Source organism: Nelumbo lutea, chromosome 3 (genome assembly GCF_056320005.1).
Source record: "Nelumbo lutea isolate HS-2025 chromosome 3, American lotus-T2T, whole genome shotgun sequence".
Taxonomy (NCBI): Eukaryota; Viridiplantae; Streptophyta; class Magnoliopsida; order Proteales; family Nelumbonaceae; genus Nelumbo; species Nelumbo lutea.
Window position 1 is genome coordinate 43,045,062 of NC_142686.1, and position 11,702 is coordinate 43,056,763.

At 35.2% G+C, this 11,702-nt stretch overlaps 1 long non-coding RNA gene across 1 annotated transcript; it reads right to left on the minus strand.

Annotated features, from left to right (window-relative positions):
* Positions 1 to 2,508: 2,508 nt before the first annotated feature.
* On the minus strand, positions 2,509 to 7,362 carry LOC148864543 (uncharacterized). The gene is made up of 2 exons (XR_016110049.1): positions 4,461 to 7,362; positions 2,509 to 2,946 (listed from the first exon to the last, which is right to left on the minus strand). It is a non-coding gene; the product is annotated as an uncharacterized LOC148864543 (long non-coding RNA).
* Between the last annotated feature and the right edge of the window lie 4,340 nt (positions 7,363 to 11,702).

Sequence of the window (11,702 nt, forward strand, 5' to 3'; positions counted from 1 at the left end):
GTTGGAATTTGGAAGAAGATATGTAGGCCCAAAGACAAGGTATGCTTTGGGCTTTAATATCAAAGCACGTTGAGAAGACAAAAGTTTATGGGTCCAAATAATAAAAGGCAAGTACTTGGAGGACAACAATTTCTTTGAATGTAAGAGAGCAAATCATCACTCTCCATGGCGCAAAGAGTCATTAAGATTAAGAGAGGAGCTAGCTGGCAACCTCTGTTGTAGAATCAAATTAGGGAAGAAGGTGAATAACTCCATGATCCCTTGGTACATGGAGAAATGACAAGCCCAAGTCAAATAAGTGAGAGATGATGGGAAAATAATTTTGCAAGGGGGAAAAGTGCATGACTTGGGGAATGAGAATAGATCACGGATTCCTAAACTAGTTATTTGAATATAAAAAAAAGTGTGGAAGAAGTTAACAGTGGATATGGCTTTAAACAGAATGGATTGGCAAATCAGATTTTATGTAACTGACCCCATATAGTTGGGATAAGGCATGGATGATGATGATGATGATAAGCATGGAAGAAGCACCATAATGAACACACCCGAAAAAAAACCAATTCATGTGAAAGAAAGCTAGTAATGGCTTAGCTTCTCCATTAAATCAGCATATCCATCTTTCATCAAAGAAAAGTAAGGGATGTCCAACTCTAATATCAATTTGGTCCATAAAAAGCCCCTCATGGAGACCAAGTCTTTCCATGGAAATTCTTTTGGGAGGGAATCAAAACAAAACAAAATATTTCCCATGAAAAGAGATTTTAAATTGTAGTTATTTATTTATTTATTTTTTGTCATGACTCATGATAGTAGTGAAACGCAGTGGCATCTTTTTCTTGAATGCCCTGTAGGCCCAATTAAGCATTAACCCAGACAGGTTGCAGGAGGTAGACGTGCATAAATATTCTTGAATGATGGTGGATGAATCACTCATGTGATAAATGCCCCAAAAAGGAAATTTTAATGACCAAAATAGTTGCCACAAATATACCATGATTTACAGTACCAAATTTTATTCGGTGTAAATTGTAATGGTAAATTTCCAGCCTGGCAAGTATGAGAACACAGCTTCAAATTTGAGGTCAGGCGCTTTGTGTGAAAAAAATGCGAAAGGTTTAGACCTTACCCAACCTACCCCTCCCAAGATAGCTGGGGCCAACATTGAGTAATAATTAACCTATTTTGTAGTTAAACTCGAATTGCTTTTTCGCTCAAAAGTTCTACTTATTTTAAAGCATCTTGTTTCTAACTTTTAAGGTATTTATCCACTAACTAATTTTGTATTTAATCGGCCTTTTTAATTGTATCAATTATCAACTAATATTATGTCCTCTTAAATGAGACTAAATCAGTCCCTCACAAGACTGTCTCCCATAGCGTCCCACAGCACATCCCCTCTGTGTATATGATAATATTAGGAATGATGATATCATCATCAGAAAATCTTCTCAACACATAGCCGAGATGTGCTGTGCGATGTGGGGGGCTGATTTAAACTCCTCATAAATATATTTGGTCATTTCATCCATAATTAGAGAAAGAAACAAAAGCTAAGTATTGAGTCATTACGAAGCTGTACTGTAATTGGAAACTCTTATATCTCCCCACAATTTTTGTGACATTGGTTGTTTAAATTCACTACCTATCTAACACTCAATTCTTTTATCTCTCTCTCTCCCCGAAACTTTTCTATCAATTATTTCAATAGAAAATAATTTCCACAGTTGATCTCCTTAACACAAAACTAAACTAGTTTTTGGTATACTTATTTTATGTTATGTCATGATCCTTGCAATTACTCTCCTAAAATTTCATATTTTGGCTTAAAATTTTAATCCTTTGATAATTACTACAGCTTTATCCGATAATTATTACAATTTTAACTTTGCCTTTATTTTTAAATATGCTAAGCATAATGCTTTTTTTTCTCTATTCTTAACATCTTTGTTTTCATTATGTTATTAAATAGTTTAGTTATCCATAATAACCTTCTGTATATTAGCAAAAAGAATCAAGTGGATTTAATCTTATATTCTAGTTAATGTTTTAAGACTTGGACCAGACGGGATGGTCAGACCATAAAAGCAGGAACTGGTGACCCTTCCAGGTCCTGGCTAAATGATGGTTTTTGCAGGTTGGAAAGGCAAACCACCTGATTAACCGATAAACCAGGACTCAGAGAGCATTCTGGTTTTCTCTTGTCCAATTTATGTCAAAAATGCCCATTAAACCTGGACCCAAGGGTAAAAAAGATAAAATATAAAAAAATTAACCACTTACCTGAGAAGATGGGTGAGGCAAAAGAGGAGAAATTGAAAGGTCTCATTTACTCAGGTAAATTAAACAAAAAAGAAAACATGGATAAATAAATGACATCTTTCTAAACAAACGAGGCCTTATAGTTATTTCCTACCATCAGAATCCTTAAAATAAAATTACTTTTGTGATTTTTGGGTTTCCCCAATTTTTTAGAAAAATATCCATGGATTTAATAAAGCAAAAACATTACAAATCTAACAGCACATATTTCATTGCATTTCAAATATTGAAATATATAAATATACTGCAATATTAACATTCCGATGCTCTTCCTTTATAATACAAGATCTCGAATAGTTTTATAGAACCAATAGAAACCCCCTTATTCCATCTAGGTCTTGGGCTATGAACTTTCCTTATCGTATGTGAATGTCACACTGATTCTTCTTCAATTCATCTTCAATCAAATAGGTCCAAACATAGCCTCAAACTAAAAATCTCCTGACCATTAACAAGCCAACAGAGCAAACCACTTGAATGCTTATGTGGAACCTCAGGGTAAAGCGTCTCTGAACTGGCAAAAGCAGAAGGCTTGGCAAAATGAGAACTTGGACCTCTGATATTATCTCCACAAACAAGTTGCAACATAATCAATCAAGCAGTCCATACTGCTTTAAGATAAACCTAGATTGTGCAAAATAAGTACCATATCAATCTAATAACTAATAGGAGGAAGACACTGCATGGTGGCTAAGTGCCAAATATAAGATTCAGAAACTTCCCAGGGCTACTACATTAATTACATCATACATCAATCCAATAGCAAAGCTAAAACGTCAATTAATTTCTTTCCAATACTTTACCATCTCCAGTCAGCACATTACTAACTGAAAACTCACGTTTTGGTTGCTCTACGAAAAAGCAATAACTTACAGCTTGGGAGAATGTCAATGCAAACTAACAAGTTTAAGGCGTATAACTTTTTCTTTTTCGCTTCATGGGGCTACACAACAGGGGTAGCCCATCCCCTGGTGGCAGAGGGATTTGATCCCAGGTCTCTACTCCGACGAGTCAGAGAACCTACCGACTGAGACACCATCAGTTTAAGGCGTATAAGTTGAACACGCTTGGAAGTCTTCCATAACATGAATTTGTTGCAAGGAAGCGAAGTTTATTCCCAAGACTGAAATCCAGAGCCTTCCGATCAGTGTCTTTGAAGGCATCTAAGGTTTTATAGCTTGAGGCTCATGCCTTAAAAGTCACATTCTTCACACCTTGAAATGCCTTATGTCTATGTGCATTATATGTACAAATAGGAAGGCACATCCTCTTTATGTAGATTTTCTGCATGCACTCTCAAAAAAGTGGGGTATCCACTTCATATAGTAATAGACATATGTATGTATTTGTGCTTGTATTTAGGCTTCAACATATTTAAAACTGTGTTTAAGAATAGTTAAAACTTAGAGCCTTTGAATAGGTATTAAATCGATAACAAGAATATGATGGGTTTGATCAAATCTCTTACTATTCTTGTAGTCCTAGTTTTGTGATCATTATTCATTCATATGCTCCATCAGTCGTCTATATAAAAATATGATTCTCGTATGCATGTTTCTATATTTTTCCTCCATTTAGCTTCACACGTTTCTTTCATGTCTTGAGGCTTAGATCTCATCCATCTAAACGTTCTGGAACATTCATGCCTCTGCATTTTTTAGTCACTATTCCATGCCCTAAAATGTAAATAAAGGAAAAAACCTCTAAGCACTCTTATACTGGAACAGCACAGGAGCCCCAAATTAAATAATAATACAAAGGTCAAGAACTTTAGTTTTCCCAACAATGGTATCTACTTCCTACCAAACCTTAACTTAAAAACATATCTGGCAAGGATAGAGACAATAATACCAGCAAACTTATTTCGTATGCAATGAATGTTGTTTCTAGTAATAATAATATAAAAAAAGAAATTAAGTTGATGCTTAAAAAAAGATGACATGCAAGTAAACTTACCAATCAGAAAGAACCCAAAAAAGAAAGAACCATGCACCATAATTCTTTAATGATAGCACAAGTTTTGTTGAAAAGAACGGATATACAATAATACAGGACTTGTCGAGTAAGAAATTTTACAACATACATGAACCAAATACCACATGAGACACAAAATTCAATAAAGATGCTAGATTATTCACCTTATGTTTGTACAACTTCCATCCAAGTTAGCATGTCAACATGCATTTGTCCCATGGCATGAATATGGAATGTCATAAGATGAAACAATATCCTTCAAAATAGTTTGACGTGTTCCGGGCAAGCAATGATTATTTGAGAGGGTACCTTGCAACCAGCCTCAGAAGATTGACTGTGGTAGAAAGGTGCCAAGTCAGGTGTGTTCTCCACTTCTCTGTCAAATCCTGCTATGCTCTTCTGGAGGCCTCACCCCAAGAGGATGTTCCTTGGTAGGGGATATGAAGCAGAAATCTCTATCGAAGGTAGGATCCTCGCTATAAAAAACCTTCATAGAAAAGGTATGAACATTGTAAACCACTGCTGCCTCTGTGGATCAGCTGAGGAATCCACCCAGCACCTCTTTATTCATTGTGAATTCTCTTATTGTTGGGTGCCACTTGCTGAAGCTGTTTGGGCAGGCAGCTACAGGTGATCCCTCCTAACATAGATAGCTTAATATCTTCTTGGCAGACCTCTACTCTGAGCAGATATAGAAGTATCCTCTGGACCATGGTTCCAGCTGCCATCTTTTGAGAACAGCAAGTCTTGTGGAGGTGGTTCGCAGTAGAACATAGAGATGGCTCATTTGATGGGTTTCTATTTGTGAAGACTTTCGGGGGGGATCTAGTTAAACCATTTTTGTATGGGGGAAACTGATTTATGATGATTTGACTATTTTCTAGTTATAAGCTGCATTCCTTGTGAATCAACTTCCTTTATCGTTATTTCTGTGGCTTGAGGGAACTTCTCCCTCCATTTTAATACAATCTCATTACCTTTCAGAAAAATGTAGAATTCATGGTCAAGCAAATGCCAAGGTCTACTCCCCTAATTTTAGCTTCCAACAAATGGCTATCTTTGTCTTCACAAAGAAGAAAAAAAGAAAAAGAAATATAATACTGATCCATAGTTAAACAATTGCTACCTTTTTTTGTGAGTTAAAAAGGAAAAAAGAAATAGCACCGTTATCATTGTGCAAGAAACATAAAAATAACCCCAATAAAATTGCAAGGGGGCATGAAACCTAAATACAACTACTCCAGTGTCCCAATACTCAAGTGATAACACTGAACTACCATTGGGCACTGACAGGGACAACTTTTGAGAAGGCACAACGATGGGTGGCATTTGTGAAGTTCAAGCATGCACTTAGCAGCAAATATTTGCATTGAAATTACAAAGTGCATTTAAATTTATAAATGCTCTGCAATTATTAGTTATAATAACAGACCTGAATTTTGTGAAAGAGCAAAGGTATGAGTGCATGAGATGTGGCAGTGATTATTCATGCTGAAATTACAAATTAAATCCACAACAATACTTGATCAATAATCACTGATAGAATTATCCATAATATCTTTATATAGAAGAATGCAAAATCTAAGAATCACCATCCAATCTAAAAGTATAATGTATAATATCTCACATCTAGAGCTTTGAATCACTTAAAAGGTTCTAAAGAGTCTTGAAAAGTATCCATAATATCTTTATATACTGATAAATAAACTTCATGAAAGCAACTATGACGTTCATTTAGATGACTATTAATCTATGACAAAATGGACATAGATCCACGTATTGACCAAAAACGTACAGTCTTGAATTTTCCAAATGGTGACTACATCTCAAATAACTGAAAGCAAAATCTAAGAAGATTATCCAACAACTTTAAACGAACCTAGGATGCAAGCTTAAATGCAGATTTGAGTATATCAGGGCACACCAGAATGCATTCTAAGATGGAATAGAGGACATCAAGTACAGAAATTTAAAATGAGAATGGGATATAAAATGCAAAGTAAAATAATAGAACAAGCCAACCAAAGAGAGAAAGAGAAAGAGAAAAAAAAAAAAAGAGAGAGAGAAAGAGAACCATTTTTCCATCAAGTCCTTCTCGATAAGCAAATTATTAGCCGATACATACCAAGATGAGGTCTTCAAGAACTCCAGTCATGCATAAATGTACAACCTTCATCTCAATTCTAGAGATATTCAAAGAAAATAAAATACAAACAATAACAATACAAAAAAACAGATCAAAAGAAGATGTAGGCAGTTATGTCTAAGAGAGAACAATAGAATAGGAATTATGAATTTACTTTAAAAGCTAAACTAACCAAACTTAAACCCACCATATAGCAGTTTGAGATAAAACCTAAACTATGAGCTAACTCTGCAGAAACTCGATAAAATCATCTGAAAGAATGCATTACTCACTGTATAACGAAAAAGAAAGAAATTCAAAGATCTAAAATTGGAGAAAGAAGTAACTGCCAAAAGAGGCTTCAGACACAAAGACGTCGATTTGAACGTTAGTCAGTATCCACCAACCATTTGAGATTAAAGCGCAACACAAACGACGAGAGGGTTCAACTCTGTAGCTGAATCGACTTAAGAAACTCCAGAAGCTCAAGATACAACAAAAATATATGCTCAAATAGAAGCAAGATCCACATGCCACGGACTCCCAGATCGCCACATTTCATAAGAAAATGCACATAGAACCACAAATTACGATCACTAAATCCATCACCACGATGAGAATTGAAACAAAACATTGCCAAATTCCATTGATAGACCAAAGGCCACGCAAACCCTAAGCCTTCCCAGCCAGAGCCGAACCAGCGAATTCGAGGGGGAAAACCAACAACTAAGAGGTCAAACCAAATCAAGTAGAAGAATTGCAGAGAGCAATACCTGCTAGCGTCAAGCCATTAAAATCGAATCCAAGATCTGAACTTCCGCCTTCAGGAAACGTCAATCAGCCGCCAACTTCACTGTCATCTCCGATTCAGTTGATGCAAGGCGGGAATCCATTCGCCTATTAACTAATCGAACCTCGCCAAAAAAAAAAAAAAAAAAAAACCATAGAGGCGGCGCATTCCCGACCTGCACCAAGCGAATTAGAGACGACAATGACAGAAAACCTCAACAGAATCCACCAAATTTCCCTACAAGATCCTCCAAAATGGAAGATCTAAGCTTCTAAGCACAGAGATCTAGCTGCAGAGACGCAGATTGAAGTTTCCATTCGAAAGTGTGAACAGTAGAGAGAGAGAGAGAGAGAGAGAGAGAGAGAGAAGCTTTCTCGAGTGTTTGTTGTTGTTGTTCACCAAATTCCAAACTAAGAAAACACAAACCAGAAACCCTATCCCCCCCTCGGTGGCTCCGACGGTCCACACCTTCGATTGAGAAAGAGAGTTAATCTACTCTCTGGCACACGGAGAGGATGTATTTATATTGCGGTAGGGCACACAGGATGTTGACACGTTGCTGTCCAACTTTGTAACCATGATCCAATGCGGAAGAGTGTGGACAAGGTCAATCGTGAACAGTTTCACTCTTAATACTGGGCCAATCAGGATGTACCACGTTATATCCCTACATATAGGGCCTACATATTAGTTGATGTGGCTTATTTTAATTGGCCCAAAGTCCTTTGATCCGTTAAGATTCGTATGCTCTTCTTGTCAAGGTTCAAACCAAACGCCAAACGTTTGTCCGAAACTGACGTCTTTCAGTTCTCAATTTTACCAAAGTTACATCTGACGTAGGGTAAGCTTTTCTTTTCTTTTTTCAGGTAACGTGACGTAAGGTAAGGTAGAAATTAGTTAGCAGTTCTAGAAGTTACTGACCCGCCCCGGAACCCGAGTGAAATTGAAGCGTCTGGACCTGCTATCCACAAACGCCACCACTATTTATGCAAATGGATCAGATCGGATTGGGAAGGAGTATATCTGAATCCGATCCAAAATATTACAAAGTGTAGATATCTGATCGAATCTTATAAATAATAATTTGAATCAGTATCTATATCTATATCGATCCATTTGTACCCCTAATCAACTAAACTATAATGTCTGATCCGAGCTCCTAATTGAATTCGTATATATTGACTTGAGGAAAATAGAGACTCATACTGGTATAAACTTGATTCTGTTTGATAAAGGCCTTAAGTCTTTTGATCCTGCCAAAAAATGTTTTTTCTTTTTTTTTTTTGGCCTTAAGTCTTAATTTTTAGTATAAAAAATTAAATTAAAACTAAAACAAAAAATAAGTTATATGAAAAATATAATTAAATCTTTAAAAAAATGTTTCTACTTTTAGTCGAGTTCTCTGAACACCTATAGAAACATCCAATGAAAAAAGAAACATCAAAAAGGTGTTTTATCCGAAAATGACTGCACATGACCCAATGTGAATATGGTACAAACATTTATACTTGAATCTGTTTAACTAGAGTTTATCTTAGCTCCTTAAATTTAGGATATGCGTCCTTAGAGCTTTCAATTAAACCTTTTTTTCGTAAGTTACTTATCTAGATAAATATATTTATCCCTATAAGCATTTTCTAGAAAACACTTACATAGGTAAGTGCATTTGTCCATATTCTTTTATTATTCAGATAGATAAGATAATGATCATTTTAGACGTAAAAAGCCATTATTAAAGGGGCAATTTTATCACATCCAAACGTTAGCAACTTTTTCTCCATATGGGAGTGTTAACCACCTTAGAGATAGGTATCACTTTCCGTAAATATGAAAAACAAATATAGGTTTCTTAGTCAATGAAAACCAAAATTTTCACACAAAACCCAACAAGTCATTAATGGGTTCTAATCTATAAAGAGTGTATGGCTTCCAATAAAATAAAAGATTGAAGACAGTTGAAAAACTTTAACCAATCACAGAAGTACATGAATTTAAGCAAATAGCAGTCAATTGGATACCAACCCATTGATTGGTTATCATCATTTTAGGTTCCATACCTTTTAGGTATCATGGTTGGATTCAGCAATTTTTATGATACCGGAAAACACTGAACTACTTCTGTTGGTTGTACAATCTATCATAGAAGAAGGGGAACATGGCCATATGGAAGACACACATGGCCAATTCAGTGAGCCTCCAATCTGATGGACGGTCTGGATTAACCATAGGATTCCCCTACCTGGTAAAATAGGTGGATTGGTGTATTTAACAACTCAATTTGGAAACTTTTGTGCATTTGTAAAGACATAAAGGGTACTTTAACAAGAATAGTTAAGATTACATAAAAAATTATTCGAAAAAAAAAAACTTTTCTAAGGGTGTTTTCTTAGAGTCTCCCCTCCTAGGTGATCTTGGGCATGGAAGCATTGTTAAAAGTCCGAATATTCTGATCGAAGGTCTAAGGTGGACAGTGGGAAAAGAAACCAAATCTTGTTTTGGATTGATGACCAGTCCAGGAGAAATTCTTGATCAGTTCTGCCTCTAAAATGGAGTAAATGCAAACTTCGATTAAAGAGCAATTGATTTCATTAATCACATCAAACTGTTGGAAACTGGACTTAATTATTGTCCTAATCAGGGAAGTGTTGGATTTTGATCACTGCTATGTCTCCCACTAATGGGGAGGGGGGAATGAGGATGATCAACTGTGGAGAGAGATTCATTCTTAACTTGGATAATGACAATTTTTTTTTTCAATTTTCAATTTCAAGTATTTCCACAAAAAAAAAAAAGGTTTACATAATGCCCAGTTTATTGTACCACTAAATTTCATTGAAAACAAAACTAGCATAAAATCTAGTTTTTTTGCCTGAGTATATTATGTTTATAAAAATAATAAATAATGATATGAAATAATAAGATTATGAAAATTGCTAGAAATATATGTTAGCCTTTCCCAGTTTTTGGTTTTCATGATGTATGGAAATTGTTAATTAGGACATAAGTAATACTTTTTCTTTTTTATTTTGTTTTTCCAAATGGTTTAATTGATGTCCTAATAAGAAATAGTGGTATATTGGTCATTGGTCAAATTTTCATGCTAACACCTCTTCTTATTTCACTAATAAGGTACATACAATCCAAAAATTTCAACCTTTACAGTTTTATGCACATAAAAACTTTAGCTCACAAAAAATTACTCCTAACCATTGAAACAAATTCCCAATTTCATCCTACCGAATGTGCACCCTACCCATAAAAAAAAACGTGGATTCCCTTGGCTTTGTTTATAGCATGGCCCTGTTTATTTTTCAATAAATGGAGGGGGATTGTTGGTCAACAACGTTCCTATTGACCAACAATTTCATGTTTGCTTTTCAATAAATGTGGATCTTATGGTAAATTACTCTTTTCATGCATTTTCCACTTTAGGGGAATATTTCTAAAGTATTATGAGATAAAATTGTCCCTTTTAATAATAAAGTTTGATAAATATAAGTGATTAATTATTTAATTTACTTGAGAATAAACACTTTTAATCAAAAGAACATAGATAAATACACTTACCCGGATGAATATTTCCTAAACCAAGTAAATGGTTTACTAAAAACTGAACAAAACCTAAGTATAAGCTAGATCCTTGCCTACTTGACCTTGATATAATTCTCTCCATTGTCAATACGATACGGCCTTGTAATGGATGAGCATGTGCTAGATCTGAACATTGTATACTTTTTTTAGAACATTTTCTTTCAAATAAATGAACCTTTCTTCGTGCCACAAGTTGACAAATAATAGTTGTAGCAGCAAATTAAGTACCAATTGACCTAATTGGTTCTTTTTAGTGCTTTCATATGCTCACTGCTGGTCCTTGTTCCAACTATTGTCTCCTTTGTTTTTTCTCTAATGTTCTTATATGTTTTCTTTCCAACCTTTACATTCATTATTTTGAATTTTAATTTATTTACCCTCACCTTACATCTAAAAAGCCAAAAGAAACAGTATTTTCTACCAAATAGTCCTATAAAAACTAAGGGTCTGTTTGGTTTGTAGTCGGAATCGGAATTAAAATCCTCCGGAATCGGAATGGGAGTAATCTATTTCCATAATCTATTTGGTTCAGATAGGAATAAGAATAGGAATTAAAATAAGTAGGAATAAGATTTCATTCTCAAGAGAGGGGCAGAGAATGGCCATTCCCTCAAATGGGAATGGGATTCCGATTCTGCCCAACCAAACAGTTGAAATTGGAATAGCCTATTCTGATTCCGATTCCAGACCCTTATTCCCATGAACCAAACAGGGCCTAAGATATTGATTCTTAGCTCTGAATGGCAATTATGGGAGAGAGAATACCTCAGACCAACAACAATTCACAAAAGGGAAGAAACCCAACAGTTATCTCTCAACCACTTTTCTTAATTATATATCTCTAGATTCTCCCTACAATCCCATGCATGGACAATTAGGGAGATCACCAATGATATTTTT